Raw genomic sequence first — 15897 nt, 5'->3', positions numbered from 1 at the left:
GAAGAGGTAAAAGGAAATTACATCAGGTAAACAGTGAGGAAAAATTCCAGGACTGGGTGGCTTGCATTACAGACATGACTGAAGCATGACAAAGTAGTAGAAGAAGAAAATTAAAGAGTAGGTTTCACATCCTGAAAGAGAACTAGGCTTAAAAAAGAAAAGCTTTCCTTTCATAATGCATAACAAGCATGGGGCTCTAACTAGGACCACTTTGAAGCAAAGCTTCATGCTCCCAAAACATTATGCCTCGGTCCTAACTTGGCTGTTTCCATCCCACAACACTCTTATAATCTCTGGTTAGCAAGACCTATGGACAAGGCAGGGATGATAAAGCTGCAGTCCAAAACTTCTAGACAGGCCCAGGGGGCATCTGCCCTTAGAGATATAAAATTATTCAGCTTCGGAATCTTTATGTCATTTACTCTTGATCTTTTAATCCCCCTCCAAAAAAATACGCTTTTTAAAAAAATTAGCAGATCTTTTCTTTGTTAAAAAATGTACAAAGTAGATCAAATGTCCACTAATGCTGTAAGAAAGTGAATGTTCCATTTTCTAGTGGCATGGTATACATCTGGCATATACATCTGGTGTAGAACCCAGTGATGGGCTAATCATTGAACTTTGTTGCTACTTTGGGCAGACAATTAAGGTAATCATGTGTTTTGGCAAATCTTATGCTGATTGCACACTAAAAGATAGATGGGAGCTCTTTTGCTTGATTTGTTGGCATATACGTTATGCAGCTAGTACTGTAGCTGGGTTTTAGTATGGGTTTTGGTGTGCAGTTTCTTTCTTTTCCTTTTTTTTGCGGAGGGGACACTACACTAAATGTTGTTGTTATTGTGCCTTGAAGTTGTTGCCAACGTATGGAGATCCTAAGGCGACCCTATCATAGGGTTTTCTTGGCAAGGTTGTTCAAAGGTTGTTTGCCATTGCCTTCACCTGCCCAAGGTCACCCAGTGGGTTTCATGGCCAAGTTGGAAATTGAACCCTCATCTCCAGAATCATAGATTAATACTCAAACACTATGCTATGCTGGCTCTTATACTGAACTTTACTACTTCATTAATATACTGAACATAACTTCTTTCTGGATGAAGGTAGGTTGGCCCCCTCCCTGCCTTCCTTTCCTGGACAGGCTTTTAAAGGTGTAAACAGGGGAGCTTCTGATTGGGATGTTTTATTTATCTTTTTAAACCTTTGTATGTGTTTTAAATGATTTTATAATGCTTTTAAATTTTTTATTGTGAAGGTAAGGTTTTTAATTGACTTAACATTCGCAGCTGCCTTGGGTTCCACTCTGGGAAAAAGGTGGCATACAAATGAAATACATAAATAACACAAATATGCTACCTATAAACTGAGAACATATTTTGTCAGGCAGTCACCTGCTGGCCATTATATTTTTGGTGTCCAGAGCATGACAAAAATGAACTAGCCGTACATGTACAGTGAGATCACAATTCTAAGTTTTCATTTATGCAATGACAAAACTAAAGACCATTTAAATAGTCACTTGCTGTGATTGACAGCCTTCCTCACAAACCAGTGCACTACCATTGGGAACTGCCTGCTTAAAAGGGTCTTTCTGTCAGAGTAACAGTGCACATCAAACTTACCTACCAGAGTGAGCAGCTCACTTTGTAAGATGCAGTCATTCCATATGGGACATTATTTTGATGTGGGTGATGGCAACCTCAAACAAGCAACCTGAAATCTGTGACAGCAAAGTGAAAAATGTACCTCAGTATTTTGAAATGGACCCAGACTGCCCACTATTTGATGTTACATATGCTTTGTTCAGAGCTTGGAAGTAACATCACAAGCAACAGAGGAGGAATCCATATACTGACACATACTTCCCATAGCTGAAAATGCTTTAGGAACTTTTGTGCTTTGTTTTGATTCATTCTGTTTCATGTTAAAGTGATGTAACTGTTCACATTATTTCTCAGATAAGTTCCCTTTTTTGGCCTCTAAACCTTCACATACTCCTTCAATCTGTATCAGTTATCTCAAAACAGGAGTAGTTACAGGCCTGAATATTCCGGTGCAATGATCCTTGTTACCTCCTCACACCCCCAAAAAGCCCTATTGTGACATCCAAGGTGTATTATGCCTTTCTTTTTATTTACCCCTCCCCCCAACTGTCTTTTCTTAAAAGTGAAGAATTTTCTGTTTTGACAAGGACTTGAAGGACTTAAGTGGGACAGGCCTTGTACAATGTCCTGGGTTTTCTATCTCTTATTTTGTTGCGCTGGCTTGTGTGTATGTGTGTGTGTTATTATTCTATCAGACTCAGATACCATATTTGATTGTTTGATTCTCCCATTGTCTCAACAGAGTTACTTTTTTGTAATAAGAATGTAGTTAAGTTACATTTGATTAGTAATACAATAATAGAAAATTAAATTACTTTACTAGTGTAACAAATAATGCTTTCCAGTTATTATTTCAAGTTCTTTCAAACTCACAGTGACTGGATGTTTTCGTGTTTTATTCCATTCTTTTATCCATCCTAAGTGTCCCCTCTTAAAGGGAACAAAAAATGAGAAATGCAACAAGCTACCATTTTTTACATTAGAGAAACAGTGAATTATTTTCAAAAAAGAAATATGTCTAGAGGGAACAAATTACTCCTAAAACTTTTGAGTTCATACTCCTGTCCTTCATTTATTCTGTTCAAAGAACTGTCTGAAGTTACCTAGGTACAACACAATGCTAGAAAGGACATGGGAGTTTTGAAAAGGGGTCACAGGTGTGTGATGCATGCATTAGTTTTGTGAAGTCCCAGGTTTACTCCCTGGAATGTCCAGTGAAGTATTGGTGGTGGGGAAGTTCCTTAGAGATGCTGGCTAACAGCCAGAATGGGCAGTTTTTACCTACATGAAGCATACTTAGTGCAAAGCAGAGGAGTGTGTGTTTTCTCATCCCATATCATGAGATTATTGCAGGAGTGGCTAAGTTTGTATCCTGAGCTGGAGATGCTTACCTCTGTCGTGAAAATAAGAATCGAGTTGTTGTTATTATTGCTTCTTTTGAAAGCTTGCACATAATCACAAGATTTGCTACTGACAATATATGTGCTGGCATAGTTCATATATTACATTCTATACATGACTGGGTATACATGAAGAATTAGAAGTGCTTGCTTGGCTTAAACATACATCTGAGTTCTGTAAACTGACTATAAAGGTATTGTTACACTTAATAAAGCAGTTGCAATTTATACTTGAATTGTTGTATGTTGTCCAACTTTATTTACATGTATAACATTTTAATGCATTTTATCAGACTTGTCATTGCACTGATTTGAATTAATCCACAAACAACTGTAGCACATGTAGTACAAGAACAGCTGACCTGGTAGCTTACAACTAGCTATTATGCCAGAAATGTGAAAGCCAAGCACATCACCTATGTGATGATAACAGTTTCCTTGGAGATAAGTAGCCAGATCCACTTTGGAACAATTGCACCCACAGTGTAGTGGTAAGAAACAGGAGGTGAAGCAATGACATGGATTTCATTCCAGTAAGTTCATGGAACAGAGCATTTCACCTTGGTTTTTTTTAATGAAACAAAGGAATATCCATCAAATATCTATCATTTTCTGGCCTTAGGTCCAAAACAACATGAAGGCACACAACAGCAGTGCTGTATTGCTTTCAAAGAAAGCTATGTATTTATTCACCATTTTGTACTCAGCACTACTGATCAGAAAGTTCAGATAGGGTGGTGCTGCAAAGTTAAAATAGACATTATTTTCTGGATAGGTGGCTATTTTTATTCTTTCACTTTCTGGTTCTAACTTCCTTTGCTGAAATTTAGTCAATCATTTTATTATAACATTGTTTAAATTGATCATTTGGTGTCCTGCATTATATTTGTTAAGTAAATTGGGATCACTTCAAGTTGGGAACTCAAACTGATTAGTTCATTATTAAGAATTAAATCAAGGACTAATTTTAATTTTGTTACATTGAACTAATAAATTGCTCCACATTCACAATTCATGCTAATATTAGATATTGGACCAAGTGAATCTGAAGATTCTTTGAGGGATAAACTCAGTGTTTTGGATTAAAATGGTAGTGCTTATGAAAGTATCAAATGATATTATGTTATCTATACCAATAAAGGGCAATGTCTGTTTCTAGCATAGCACCAACATCATGTTACTTCTGAAGATTTGTATGGATCTAAATAGACCCTAATATTGCGCAGCGTGTAGGTATTTTGTTTTTGATTGATTTATTGATTTTAATTAATTAAAATAGGACTGAAGAAATTAATTAATTAAAATAGGACTACAGTATCATCTTTACTCACTAGGTGGCAGCTGTCCTTAACTAAAATCTAGAGGCTAGTATGTGATGTTCATTTTCCCCTTTCTCCAGCAGCCTTGCCATAGTGGCAGCTCCATGTGGTGCTTCTCCTATAGATCCCCACATCTTCAAATAATTGTGGGGAGGGGGATAGAGAAAAATACAATGCCTGGTAATGAGAAGAAGACAAGACTGTACAATGGAAAAAGCTGAACAAGTAACTCAGGATGCATCCACACTGTAGAAATAATGCTGTTTGACACCACTTTAAGTGCTAGAGCTGCCTCCTATGGAATCCTGGGTTTTGTACAAGACCTTCAGCCTACTCTGCTAAAGAGTACTGGTGCATCCTGAAACTACAAATCCCAGGATTCTGTAGATGGAGCCAGGACAGTTAAAGTGATGTCAAACTGCATTATTTCTACAGCGTGGATGCACCTGCAGTTGACAGAGAGAAGGACCAACAGAAGAGAAAAGGGAGGAAGGAGAGAAGACAAAGATCAGATGGAAAGAGAAAAAGCAATGCAGTGGGAGTGAGGGACTAAAAATACTTTACTAGCAATAGATAGAATACACTTAAATGTTTACATTTCCTTGTTCTGGCTTTTCTTGAATGGCTTTTTCTAAATTGCTTCTCTTCTAGCTATTCAGTTCATAAATACAATCTGAATAACTATGGAACGAAATCTGATACTTCCACAACAGATCTCACAAAACAACTGCAGTGTGGTATCCAAACTAGAAAACTATGCTTGGAGCCCTGTGGTTTGTGTTGAGCAGACTGCAACTGGAGAAAAGTGGCACAGCCATAATTTTGCTGATTCTGGCTTCTCGCTGCAGCCTGTTGAGGTCTCCTGAAATACGTTAAGAAATCAGCCCTACATAACTGTATAGGAAAGGATAATCGGACTGCAGGCACAAGAAATCAGCCGCCGTACCCATAAAACCCTCTTGCCCCTTGCCTCTAGTGGTGACCCTCCAGTTAATATCTTTACACCATACAAATGTGAGGATCCACTGTCTAGTGTTCAGTCTAGCTCAGATAGGCCTGTGAGTTTTTCCCAGATCTCTAAACCATGAGGATCAGAGGGAGCAGCTACTGTAGCCTATGCAGTTGGTGAAGCCCAAATCTGCAAATCACATGCTCTCAGCCCCAGGGAAAGGCAATGGCAAACCTCCTCTGAACAAGTCTTACCGAGAAAACCCAGGCTGGATTTGTCTTAGGTTTATCAGATGTCAGAAATGAATTGAAGGCACACAACAGCAAAAACAAAAGAGGCCCAAATTTACTCTACTTCATAATCACCTTTCATACTTTATACTGAATGCATTTCAGTATTGTATCCCTCCTCATTCTTTTAGAGATATTTATCAGAATTTCAGAAACCACTATTATACTTATGCTCTATAAAATTTCTAACTTGATATTGTCTTTCTTGTCTGTATAAACTACATGAATGATAATGCCATAGTGAGTCCAAAACATTTGGTATTATGTATCCAATAATTACATTGGCCTCCCTTGGCTTCCTTTTCAGTAGAAGATTGTGTATCCAATATTACTCACTACTTTGGATTGGCGCTCTGGCAGAACTCCCTGATGTCTGACAGATTTACTTTCAAAGCTTCATATATAAATGCATTGCCATCTCCTCCTCTGTTTTGTCCTGCTTGGAAAGTACAATCAGGAAAAATTGGTTGTATTTGCTTAGGTGAAGAATGCTCAAATTCAATTCTGTAGCTCAGGTATGACTTCGGGCACAAAAATGGCATTGTACCTGTACTGTACTGAGTGCAACAGAAAATATCTTCTCTGTAATTATCTTCTTGGTTATTCTTCTAATAGCAGTGGTTGTGTATGTACAATAGGTCTGCTGAAAGTTTCAAGGAAGGATTTAGATCCTTGAAACTTGTAGCAGATAATAATAAATAACTTTGTTTGTCTGACATGCAGGCTCCTAACAGTCCTAACAAACTATTCACTAAGTTTAGTGGGAGTTAATCAGAACTTGGAATTGACAAATGTCATTTAAAAAACAACCCAACTAGCATGGGACTTAGGATTCTAGGAGCTGTGGCCTCCAAAAGTAATGTTTCCAAAATTTGGATTTCTCCCATTATATATGGGCTTGGAATGACTATAATCCTAGTCTTCTAAATGTTTACACATATACAAAACTTTACAAGTTTTATAAAGTGTGAACCAACAGAAAAAGACTGCATTTAGGCTCTGAAGACAAATGCTGCAAATAGTGCTAAGCACTGCTTAAGTGAAAGGAAAATGTCTGTTCACCAACAAGCCAGATTTTGGAAGCAGAATCACTATAGCAAAGATGACTTTCACCACAATTCAGTTTAAAACGCAGCAGAAACCATGTAAATTGGATTACTGCACTCTCCAAATATTTTCCACAGAAGTGTGATTGGCATAAATCACATCTATACCGGTTAAGTCAATGAAAACAATAAAAAGCAGATCTCCTCCTTCTCCTGTTCTTCATTCTGATTGCTATCTTATTACCATGCATTTCCACCAAGTGTGATAAATCTTGGCAAATATAGTTAAAAACAAACAAAAAGTCAACATTGAGGTAGTCTGCACTGGCCAAATAAAAAGGCTTTTAACTGCTTTGCGGCGGGGTGTTTAGATGACGCACAAGATGAAATGGTGGAAAGCAAAACTAAGCCACACTCCAGAACTAAAAACTGACCCAAACAGAGCTGAGATACTCTGACTCAAGGCCAAAATGTGCTTCAATAACAACAATGTGTGGTAGCTAGAAAAAAGGCAGAATCTGTGTTGAAGATTTTTGAGAGAATTCAAAAATAAAACTGACAGTTTTAAAATACATTTCTACAACTCTATGGTACAGCTGAACTTGAAACATTATCTAAAGTTCCAGTCATCATACCAGTCATTGGTATTGTTCAATGGGAAAAATGCAGAAAAGGACAATGCAAATGATCAACTCAGCTGTAATAAATACTTTGGAGATCTTCAGGCTGGGGTGAGGGGGACCAAGTAGAGAACATAACAGAAATGTGAACAACTTTGCATTGTGTGGCAAAAGAAGGCAAGGGTTTTTTCTCCCTGCTTCACAAAACCAGGTGCCTAGATATATGATGGCTATATAGTACTTGCAGTAACAGAAGCAAGATGCATCTATCTAAACGCTACTTGCTTGAAAAGCTGTGGAAGGACTAAAAGCTTGGTTTTTTTGGTGTAGCATCTGATCGGCCACTCTAGTAATAAAATGCCTGCCTAGATAGGATTTTGGTGTCATTGAACATGGCTCATATCTTCTCATATTATCCATGGCAGACAAGAACAAATCAGAAAAATTAGTCAGGAGGAGAAAATGAAGAAGAAGATGACAAGTTGGGGGGAAACCCACTGGAGATTATACCACAAGAGAGGAGCCACAGTATGGACAGAATGCAGCAGTTTCTCAGGGACCAAACACAAGGACAATATATATCAGGGGTCTTGGCTATTAGGTTGGTTACTGTTGTCAGTGGAGTTAGAGATGTATTTCCATAGGGGCTCCCAAGACTTCTGGTAACTTCTTAGAAATGGTGTCCATCTGACTATGAGATTAATATCACATTACATGACAGTCCCTTGTTAATGCTGTTTTTTCCACACAACATATCTGAAAATATTATTGGCCCACTGCTTTTTTGTGTTTGTGTGTGAGAGAAGAATTACTCAGCCAAAAAGTCATGATATAGCAAGATAAACACAGAGAGACAGGAAAAAATTGTTTGGCTGGCTTAGCAATCCATTTGTTCAGACATCCCCCACCCCATTCAGTCTTTATGCAAATGCTTAAATATTAATACAATGGACATTAATACAAAGGTGAGGGGGGATATAAAAGTCTTTTATAGATGACAGAATGAAGTTGCCTCTAAAGTCTGCAGATTTTTGCACGACTTTGTAGGAAGTTTCAGAATAGGACTGATAAAGGCTGACAGAAGGAACTGAACTTTTCTAGGAGTAATACGAGGGCTATATATGTAAAACACACAGAGTGTAGGCTGACATGGAATACCCAAGTAAGTGGGAAAGGAGAGTGTTATATATTTACTATTCCACTTTTCATCCAACATGGCATTGACGGCACCGTACAACATTTTAAAAGCACAATATAATTTAAAAAACAGTTAATACAAAACTTCAGACAAAATTAAACTAAGGCCTGTTACAGACTGCCAAAATAAAGCTGCTTCGGGTCTCTTTGGAGGTATGCTGTTTAAATGATGCATGCATCCTAAGAATCCGGAAGCTGCACCAAAAGCTGCACTCCAGTGCTTAGGAATGGAGTGTGGCTTTGGTGCGACCTCCAGACTCTTAGGACCCATGCATCATTTAAATAGCATACCTCCAAAGAGACCTAAAGCAGCTTTATTTTGGCAGTCTGTAACAGGCCTCTATTTCTATTTTAAATCCACAAGTTAAAAACAGTTAAAAAGAGCATTAAAACATGTTAAAAACAGTATTAAAAGATAATTAATACACAGTAAAATAAAAACACTACACACACACACACACAAGCTTTATCTGCATCTTACACTAAAAGCTTTCCTTAAATGAGAAGAACTTTACCTGCAAGTGGTAAAGGGAATTCCATAACTTGGGAGAAACCACCAAGAAGGCTCTCTGTTGTATCCTTACCAGTGTTAATACTGGGAATTTCTAACCGCTAGCATGGTTTTCCTGTCTCTTTAAAATAGTTTTCCTGTCTCTTTAAAATGTGCAAGCCATGTTGTTTGAAAATGAAGCTGTCAATTAAAAATATTCACTCTTCCTTCCATGCAATGAACTGGAATCCTAGAGCAAATACAGTGGTTTTGATGGACTGCTCATATGTCCCTATCCAGCTTGTAAAGTTCTTTTGTTTTCCAATCAGTTACACGAAAATAAGGATCTCCAGTGGCTATTTCACCCTAAAACCCCCATGTTAATTCTCAAAGATCACTAAGTCATTTTACTCTACTCCCACTAGAGAGCAGAGGTTTGTAAGCAACAGTTCCAACACACCAAACTGCAGACGGCATCAAGCTATACAGCACTAGCATGAAAGATTAGCAGGCAGAAGCAGAGTTCCTTTATGTTTTTGCTTGAGAAAAGTAATATCCAGCCATCAATGTGATGGCTGAGAGAAAGTCCTCTTCAGGCAACTATTAAGATGTGAGGATGCTATTGAGAAGAAAATACTCATAGGGAACCTCAGCCATTCTATCTGTGGAAAGGGAAGAGCTCCAGCATAGAGGACAGCAACTTATTTACATAATACAGAACTAGCAGGGTAATTTCAAGGCTTTTTACTATGATCAATCAACAATCTCCCTTCAGGTTTGTTTATATGTTAGTCCCCCTTGTTTTACTTATGTGGTTAATGCCCCAACTTCAAACTTATTCCCATCATCTACCCTGGTTCTATATATGGCAGGGAAGCTTCTCAGAGTCTCAAGCTTCCATATTTATCTGTTTTATCAGTTAGAGTACAGCAGGAATGCCTATTTCCCTATCTAATCTCTCCAAAGGGGTCTGCTCAGCTTCCTGTCCCCATCTCCTTTCCTCTAGAAATCCTACCAGCAGTACCTCAGAGAGTCTTCTCATCTCCCAACCCTTCTTTAATCTTTGCAGCAGTGCTCTATTTTCCAATGAATAGTGGCAACTCCAAGAAATTAAAATAAATTGATTGAAATGTTCTTTTTTAAAAAAAAGAATTATTTTGTGTGTTGCTTATATCTAATATCAGAGGGAAACTATCTACAAATATTAACAAAACTTTCTACTGCTGTGCTAGGAAACAGATTGTTGCTACTTTGGCAACGTATTCACTGCAGCTGAGAAAATGTTCATCCCGATCAATATAAAAATGTCATATATTTTTATTTGAGCCATTGGTGAAACTAGAGCATCTTAGAATTGTAGATCTGAAAGTTTTTTCTGGGTTTTTGGGGCTATGTGGCCATGTTCTAGAAAAGTTTATTCCTGACATTTCGCCAGCATCTGTGGCTGGCATCTTCAGAGAATAAACTCTTCTAGAACATGTCTACATAGCCCTCAAAACCCACAAAAAACTATGGATGCCGGCCATGAAAGCCTTCAACTTCACATAGATCTGAAAGTTAATTCAAATGCTAAAAATTAGAAAATTAATTTATTGCTGCTAACCCTGATGATGGAATTAGTTAATATTAGTTAATACGTTACTGGACCAGGCAGACCAGATTTACAGAGAATGGCCTGTTTTCTCTCAACCCTGAATCCCCCCATACACTGCATTCCCCTCCCTCCATTATATGATTGTTTTATAGAGATAATGGGAATTCCACAGGCCTGAAAACTGTTAGGTTGGAACCTGTATTATGTTACCACCTGTTCAGTTTAGCTTTCTCACTATAATGTGTCTCTTCTCTTTTTTCTGCTCACCAGTTCTCACCAACACATGCACTGTTCATTTGCCCTTCTTGTTGATGTGTGCCCTCAAACTGTTTCTGAGTTATGGTGGCTCTAAGATGAACCTATCACAGGGTTTTCTTGTCAAGATTTGTTCAGAGTGTGTTTGCCTTTGTCTTCCTTTGAGGCTGAGAGAGTGTGACTTGCCCAGTAGGTTTCATGGCCAAGTATGGATTTGAAACCTGGTACCCAGAGTCAGAGTCCAACGTGCAAACCTAGAACTTGTTTTTTTTTTTAAAGTGAATAAACAGTGATGTTAAAAGTAGGGGATGGAATTTCTACAGCTCTCCAGATATTGAACTTCTAGCATTATTCATCAAACAGGCTGTTAGGAGTTGTAGATCAGAGATTTTTGGAATGCCAAAAGATTCCCCACCATATGTTAAAAGTTAGTAAGGAAAAGTAAGTAGTTAGTAAGTTATATGTTAATTTCAAATACAGGGCATTGATCCACTGCAAGTACAGAAATAAATGGTTGGCTACAAAATCAGTGAGGGATAGGGATCACTTCATCTTCAAGCAGGCTAGGGGAGGGAAAGGAGAAAAGCCAAGAGGTTTTGATAAGGTTGGAGCTATTGGTATGGAGCCAAAATAATCATTTACTTAAATCCATGGCCTTTCCATGTCTTCTCAGAGGTAAGTGGGGGTATGAGAAAAACTCTCCACTTAATTATCTAAATGCCCAGCACTGTGTGAACCATAATAAACAAGTTGCAGAAATGCAAAAGGATTCAATAAGATTCACATCCGATGGCATGGATTTTGGTAAATCAATCTCTTGTCTCCAAGCTAGTAGCTCTGACTTCACCCAGCCCCTCAGAGTGTGTAACCTGGTGAATCAAGGGACCATAGTAAGAGAAAAGAATGAGAGGACAAGCCAAGAAAGGCCATTCTTCTTCAGTTGCTTGCCAAGCCCCAATCTTCAAACTGCTCCCCAACTGTTCTTCACTCCAATGACTTGTAACATTTCTTTTGTAACTCTCCCCTTTCAAGGCCCAATGTTTACTTTCAGCACTTGATTTTTCATATCTCAGAAGATTTGCCCATTTAAATAAGAGTTCTCCAAATACCTTGGACAGATAAAAAGTAAATAAATAAATGGGTCCTAAAACAAATCAAACCTGAATTCTGCCAGAGGCAAATATGACTAAACAGAGGCTGTTGTACTTTGGCCAGATTATAAGAAGATATGACTCATTAGAAAAACAATGCTTGATAATGTAGAAGACAGCAGAAAAAGAGAAACACCAAAAAGACGATCACATTACAGATGGATAGACCCATTCAAAGAAGCACAGCCCTGAATCTACAAGATCTGAGCAGGGCTGTTGATTAAGGTGACTTGGAGGTTTCTCATTCATAGGGCCATCATAAGTCAAAGTTAATAACAGTTGATGACAGTTAATAACAACAAATTATATATGAAGCTTACCTATACAGTGGACCCTTGTTATCCACTGGGGTTTGGTTCCAAGATCCCCCATGTATAACAAAATCCGTGTATGCTCAAGTCCCATTAAATAGAATGACATAGCAAAATGGTGTCCCTTATAAAAAATGGAAAATCAAGGTTTGATATCTGAAATTTATACTTTTTTGGGAACATTTTCAAACCGTAGATGCTTGAATCCATGTATAAAAAATTCTGTGTATAAGAAGAGCCAACTGTACATTATCCTAAGAAAGACAATGCTGTTGAACAGTGGCTTTCACATGTGAGAGACAACAAGTAATGTATTCACCATTTTGATAGATTGAATTATGTAATATTCTTACACTGAAAAAACAACAACATACATTGCTATTACCATTGCCCAGATATCACACAATGTCAAACAATGATATTTACTTTCTTCCATAAGATAAGAAAACTAAGCATGAATTTATATAAGGAGAATGTTGTAGGGAGACACCCACAGACACTACTGTGCACTGCAGGAATTTTCCTGCCCCATCACTTTTCCACATGTTGTTGTTCTAAAACCACAAGAACTGAAATGTATTTAACTAGCACTGTTACCACTTGATGCCCACAAGAAACTTAGTGCTGTGACGGTGCAAATATTTTTTATTATGGTACAAAACCTAAATTAATCAAACTGAGCAGACACTTGTTAATTGCAGAATTCATCTCCTTGGCTGTGGCAGGCCTTACTTAAGGTATGATACATTGCACTTCATCTAGAGATCACAGAAGTAGTAGAATCAAGCTTACTTATATACAATTTTAATGCTACATGATCTCAGATTAAAGAGGCTTCTGATAGGCCACAGTCTGTTGGAGGGTATATCTAAACAAACAGTATTATGGTAACCAAGGAACTATCAAAACATGGCCAGAAGCAAGCACCAATCAGGGCTGTGTCTCTCTGTGTGTGTCTTCTAGAATGTGAACAATTCTAGAAGCATCTGTTGTTATAAAATGAAAAGACAATGGCTCAACTGCAGCTCCAGCTACAGAAAGCCAGCCACTAAAGCTCAGTCCATAGATAAGGAGGACATTAGTTACAGAAGCAACCAACAGGCCTATGGTTACAATGAAGGAGCTGAAGAGACCCACCATTGTGATAGGAGAAGACATCCATGATATAATTATCACCTAGATACCCCACAAAGCTATGCTTTCTGAAACAGAAGCAAGATGAAAGCCATTTGAATTTGAAAGCCATTTGAATCAAAAATCATTTGAAATTTTCAAAAAAGGAATGCAGAAAACTTGTAGAAGAAGGTTTTCTGGTTTGATGACACCAAAATTGAACTTTGTGGCCTTGCCACAAAACACACTGTGGAGTTCAGAGCCAACTGTGTTCACTGTCTTATTTATTTATTTATTTATTTATTTATTTATTTATTTATTTATGCTGTGAGATGCTAAACTTTAAGACTTCCATTGTGCTTGGACAGCATAATTAAACTTCAGAGAACTAATCAAGAAATATGTAACATAATTTTCTCTGGTTTGGAACCGAAGTCTCCTCTCGATGTTCGGACGGTCCCATGTGTTTAAGCCTGTTGTAAAATGCCAGACTCTCCAGGGCAGGACATGTTAATACTGATTTCTGGCAATAACGTAACAGAAGTAGATGGTCTGCTCATGAACTGCTGAATTTCTGAGTTTGACTTTGTCCATGACTCTAATGTTGCAAATCCAGTCTGTGGCCTGGCTTGCTTCTGGTACATCTCAGTTTGGCAAAGTTTCTGAAGGCATAGATCAACCTTCCTGTCCATGTTATCCACTGTCAATTTCAGGTCAATAAACTGCTGGTTTAGTTTCAAGATCTGGTCATCTGCTTCACTGCCGCCATTCCAGGCCAAAGGAGGATTCTTCTGCACAATAGTCATAACCGCTTTTGAAAGAGGAGGTAGATCCTGGCCTTGCCTTGCCAGCAGCGGGTTATACTCCTTCCCATCGTAGTTGGCATCAAAGAATTTCTTAAACCACTGAATGAACTCAAAGTTGTCCTGGAACTTCTCCTTCACCAACCTCTCCACTGGGATGATTTTATTCATGCCCGTCATGAATGAATGAATGAATGAGGCTTTATTTATATACCGCCATTCCTTCGATCACGGCGGTTTACAACATAGTAAAATACAGATTATAACAACAACAATCCCCCCATATTAAAACAGTACAATACATCATTAAAATCCATCATTCAATTATAATAATTAAAACCAGTAAAAAACAGTAAACAATCCAGTCAAAACATTCACAATACACAGGAGAAGATAACAATTAGGACATGTGGGGGAAAGCTTGGCGGAAGAGATAAGTCTTAAGGTTTTTTTAAAAAAACTCGAGGGAGGGGGCCGAGCGGACCTCGTCAGGAAGAGAGTTCCAAGTCCGGGGGGGCTTTTAAAAGCAGCCTGAAGTAGCCTGAAGTTGTGGATGTATTCATGCTTCAGCTTGGCCTGGAACTTCACTTTCCTCAGGTGGATGCAGCCCGACATAGCCATCAAGTGGCAGTATTGTGCTCCTGTGCATAGCTGTTCAATCTTGGTGTAGGTGAGATGCAAGGACTCATTGACCCATGCTAGCATGTCATGGCAACTCAGGTTCTCACTAGTCACAGATGTGGATAACACATTGCTGGCCATGCATCAAGGTGGTGGTGGCAGAGGCAGCGGCGCGGGAGCAGGGGCCTGGCTCTGTCATCCTCCTCCTCCTGTTCCTCGTCCTCCTCAGCAGCGGCGTCCTCCTCCGGCAGAGCGGCTTCCTCCAACCGACTCCTTCCGCACCTCAGCCCCAAGGGAGCGACCGAGCCGCCGGCTCTGACTAGGGACCAATGACCATTCATTGTCTTGATGATGCCATCCCCACAATGATACAAGATGCTGGCAGCAGCATGTTGTAAGATGCCTTTTCCTTGATAGGCACTGGGAAATCAATCAAGACTGTGGACAAGATGGATAAGCCAAATACGAGAAATTGTGGACAAAACCTATTTCAATTTGCAAGGGTGAAGGTTAGCCTTCAGTCGGACAGTAAACAAAGTAACACTGATTCAAAGACAGGAACCTGTCAAAATACTGATCTCAGCCTAGAGGTGTAAATATTCAACTGTTTCATGAGAACAAATAGTTTCCAGCCTTCTCCATACTGCAGGAAGAAATGCACACTACTGAACACTTCTCACTTAAGCATTGCTATATCCCCAAGCGTTTCATGAAATTATCCTGCACATAAATACAATGGGGTTTTGTGCTAAAATTGGGGGAGGAGTGTGAACGACTACACTGTGGCACAGAAACATACATGCACTCGCATTTCCTGCTAACTACAAAAATTGCTTGTGGAAAAATTATGTTTCTTGGCTAATAGTACACACACACACACACAAAGTCCATGTTACTTACTGGAAACAATAAGTACAGGGTGCACAAAAAGAATGTTTCTTTGTGTCTAAAAATAAAGACTTTTCATCCAAAAACACATATCAGAAACCCAGAGGAGGGAGGGGTTTTTAAAAGTAAAATTAGTGTTTTGGGTGTTAAAAGAATGGTGGTTTTTTTGGGTTGTTTGTTAGCATCAAAAAAACTGTGAGGGTTTCGCAAAGTTTTGTATTTCAGCCCTGGAAAAAGGATAATCTTTAT

At 38.6% G+C, this 15897-nt stretch overlaps 1 protein-coding gene and 1 pseudogene across 8 annotated transcripts in view; both read right to left on the bottom strand.

Annotated features, from left to right (window-relative positions):
* MYT1L (myelin transcription factor 1 like) overlaps positions 1-15897 on the bottom strand; it is a 444499-nt gene that overhangs the window by 209718 nt on the left and 218884 nt on the right. Inside the window, exon 4 of one of the 8 annotated variants that reach the window (XM_089531036.1) lies at positions 1620-1717. The exons of 6 other annotated variants lie outside the window; for them this stretch is intronic. The gene's annotated coding sequence lies outside the window, so the exon portion shown is untranslated. The remainder of the gene's footprint in view (positions 1-1619; positions 1718-15897) is intronic. One more of the 8 variants, XM_089531037.1, reaches the window with a different exon arrangement.
* On the bottom strand, positions 13804-14901 carry LOC149311427 (microtubule-associated protein RP/EB family member 3 pseudogene; annotated as a pseudogene).

The sequence above is a fragment of the Sceloporus occidentalis genome, unplaced genomic scaffold (assembly GCF_023333645.1).
Source record: "Sceloporus occidentalis isolate IW3139 unplaced genomic scaffold, rSceOcc1.0.p SCAF_6, whole genome shotgun sequence".
Taxonomy (NCBI): domain Eukaryota; kingdom Metazoa; phylum Chordata; class Lepidosauria; order Squamata; family Phrynosomatidae; genus Sceloporus; species Sceloporus occidentalis.
This window is presented reverse-complemented; position numbering and strand designations above follow the sequence as displayed.